This window comes from Physeter macrocephalus, chromosome 12, assembly GCF_002837175.3.
Source record: "Physeter macrocephalus isolate SW-GA chromosome 12, ASM283717v5, whole genome shotgun sequence".
NCBI lineage: Eukaryota > Metazoa > Chordata > Mammalia > Artiodactyla > Physeteridae > Physeter > Physeter macrocephalus.
In genome coordinates, this window is record NC_041225.1 from 79,857,273 (window position 1) to 79,861,258 (window position 3,986).

Consider the following 3,986-nt stretch of genomic DNA (forward strand, 5'->3'; position numbering starts at 1 on the left):
TCCAGGATTAGTCATGCAGTGAAGGAGCAGAAGAGGTGTCACTCATTACACATGTCCTAATATGAGTCGAGTGGATACGTTCTTATTAACAACACTCTTAACCATCAGTGCTGATAACAGGACTGCTCCCTGCCAGGCCCTGTGGTAAGCATTTCACTCACGGTGTCCCAGCCGGTTCTCTCAACAGCTTCTCCCCGTGGGAAGTAGGTACCAGTATTTCACCAGCAATTGTAACCTGTGTCATAATTTTATGCTGGCCTAAAAAAGAAAAACAAAAGCCAATTAAGCGACACAAGAGTTTCTTAGTACTTACAAGTTTTATTTTGTACTTACTGAAAGAGCTCCTTTGAGATTTATTTAAAGATATTTGCCATACATCACTCCTGTGCATAGATAAAAATAAAATACAAGTGAAATAAATTGGTTATGGTATTTCCAAACTTCCTCACACTCGGGGTCCACTCTTCTCATCACGCTTTGACTCAGAGTCATGGTGGCCTGTGTTTTTCCCCACATTGTTGTCCTGGGTGCCAAGAGCTTGGTGACACAGCATCATTAAAAGGAGGCTCCACTACTGTCTCTGGGGTTTTCTCCCTGGCAGCTGACAGCTGGTCAGCAAGTTTTGATGTCCAGGCAGTGACAACAAGGTCCCGACTTCAGCCTGCCTGACATACACGTTAAAGACACATCCTGGGCTTCCCTGGTGGCGCAGTGGTTAAGAATCCGCCTGCCAATGCAGGGGACACGGGTTCGAGCCCTGGTCCGGGAAGATCCCACATGCCGTGGAGCAACTAAGCCCGTGTGCCACAACTACTGAGCCTGTGCTCTAGAGCCCGCAAGCCACAACTACTGAAGCCCACGTGCCTAGAGCCCGTGCTCCGCAACAAGAGAAGCCACAATTGTAACCTGTGTCATAATTTTATGCTGGCCTAAAAAAGAAAAACAAAAGCCAATTAAGCGACACAAGAGTTTCTTAGTACTTACAAGTTTTATTTTGTACTTACTGAAAGAGCTCCTTTGAGATTTATTTAAAGATATTTGCCATACATCACTCCTGTGCATAGATAAAAATAAAATACAAGTGAAATAAATTGGTTATGGTATTTCCAAACTTCCTCACACTCGGGGTCCACTCTTCTCATCACGCTTTGACTCAGAGTCATGGTGGCCTGTGTTTTTCCCCACATTGTTGTCCTGGGTGCCAAGAGCTTGGTGACACAGCATCATTAAAAGGAGGCTCCACTACTGTCTCTGGGGTTTTCTCCCTGGCAGCTGACAGCTGGTCAGCAAGTTTTGATGTCCAGGCAGTGACAACAAGGTCCCGACTTCAGCCTGCCTGACATACACGTTAAAGACACATCCTGGGCTTCCCTGGTGGCGCAGTGGTTAAGAATCCGCCTGCCAATGCAGGGGACACGGGTTCGAGCCCTGGTCCGGGAAGATCCCACATGCCGTGGAGCAACTAAGCCCGTGTGCCACAACTACTGAGCCTGTGCTCTAGAGCCCGCGGCCACAACTACTGAAGCCCATGTGTCACAACTACGGAAAGCCCGCGTGCCTAGAGCCCGTGCTCCGCAACAAGAGAAGCCACCACAATGAGAAGCCCGCGCACCGCAACAGAGAGTAGCCCCTGCTCGCCACAACTAGAGAAAAGCCCGCATGCAACAGCGAAGACCCGATGCAGCCAAAAATTAAATAAATGAATAAATTTTTTTTTTAAAAAGGCACATCCTGATTTCGGAGATGGTAAGACGTGAAAGGGGTGTTTCTTAGAGTCCTTGAAAGACAGCGATTCTACTTAAATGACTCCCATGTAAGAAATGAGGTGTAGGAAGGTTTAGTAACTTGCCTGGGGTCACCCTAGCTAAGATGTGACGGAACCAGGATTGGGAACTTCCATCCACTTGGCTCCTGCTCAGCACCTGCTGCGGTGTCCTGGGTCACGAGCATCTCCAGGCCAGTTCCCGATGGAGGGAACAGGAGAAGCAGGACCACAGACCATCTCCTCCTGGCCTAACGCAGAGAGAATCTATGTGGTTCCCCACAAAGAGCAAAGACAAAGGGTGGCTATTTTCATGGTTAAAGAATGGATGAACCACAATGAAATACTTCTTCTCACTTAAGGACGGCTGTAATAAAAACTAACAGACAGGGCCTTCCCTGCTGGCGCAGTGGTTAAGAATCCGCCTGCCAAAGCAGGGGACATGGGTTTGAGCCCTGGTCCGGGAAGATCCCACATGCCGCGGAGCAACTAAGCCCGTGCGCCCCAACTACTAAGCCTGCGCTCTACAGCCCGCGAGCCACAACTACTGAAGCCCGCGCACCTAGAGCCTGTGCTCTGCAACAAGAGAAGCCACCGCAGTGAGAAGCCCGTGCACCGCAACGAAGAGTAGCCCCCGCTCACTGCAACTAGAGAAAGCCTGGGAAAAGCAACGAAGACCCAATGCAGCCAAAAATAAATAAATAAATTCATTAAAAAAAAAAAAAAAAAAAAAAAAAAAACGGACAATAACAAGTGTTGGTGAGGATGTGGGGAAATTGAAAACCTCATACATTGCTTTTGGGAATATAAAATAGTTGCCGCTGCTGTGAAGAATAGCCTGGCAGCTCCTCAAAAGGTTAAACAAAGATCTACCATATGACCCAGCGATTCCACTACCTGAAAGAACTGAAAACATAGATTCACACAAAAACTTGTACATGAATGTTCATAGCAGCATTATTAATTATGGTTAAAAAATGGAAACAACCCATATGTTCATCAGCAGATGAATGGATAAACCAAAGTGGTATATCCAGACAACAGAGCCACAAAAAGGAATGAAGTCCTGATACGTGCTATAACACAGATAAACCTTGAAGATATTCTAAGTAAAAGAAGCCTGTCACAAAAGGCCACATACTGTATGATTCCCTTTATATGAAATGGTCCAGAAAAGGCAAATCTATAGAGGCAGAAAGCAGATTAGTGGTTTCCAGGGGCTGGGTGGGGGGCTGCGTGGGTGGGAATGGGAACTGATCGCTCACAGGCACGGGGTTTCTTTTGGGGATGATAAAAATGTCCTGGAATTAGACAGTGGTGATGGTTGTACAACATTATGAATATACTAAAAACCACTCATTTATACACTTTAAAGTGGTAATTTTATGAGAATTATATCACAATAAAAACATCATTTTAATAAAAGAACTGATTTACTTCTCCACCTACACTCCTGTGGGATAATAAAAATGTAACTGGTTGCCCATCAAATGGAAAACACTGATGTGGACAAGACCCCTCGGGCAGGGGCGGTACAGAGGCTGAGCTTTTAAAATTCACACTCTGTGTGATCTCCAAGGACCTTATGAAAGTGGTGTTTGTTTCTATTTCCTTACCTCCAGTCACTTGCCATATTTTGATAATGCTCTAAATTACAGGACCCAGAACTGGTCTTTAATTACAGAGTGCTTTAATAGGGCTTTGCTGGCAAACACCAAAGAATTAAAGGAGCCACTAATGAAATACAGCATCGTTTTATCTGTGCTCCAGGGGCAGCTTTTAAAACACAATTAGTACCATGCAAGATATTTATTCAGGATTTTATCTCATTTATTCATTCCATCTCCAAAGGAGTGTTGTGCTTGCAGCTGTTTTTTACTCCTTCACACGACTATTTTCTCACTTTCAATCCACTCCTTTCTTCCCTCTTAGACTCCAGGGAGCCAGAATGTCAGCGGCCTAAGGGGCTGATTAAGGGAAGCCAACATCTTAAAGATTTTCACCCATTCCGCCCCCTGCTCTTCCCTGGCATGGAGGGAGGGGAATCAAGCTAAAACACTTACTGGGTGCCCAAACGTCACCTCCAGGAAAGCAGCACATCTCCTGGGCGAGGCATGACAAGGCCTGTCCAGCCTGGTCCCTCCCCTCCATCCCAGCTCCAGGCACACTTGTCATGCCAACTACTCCCCACTCTCAGAGGGGACCAGGCACTTCCTCGCATCTC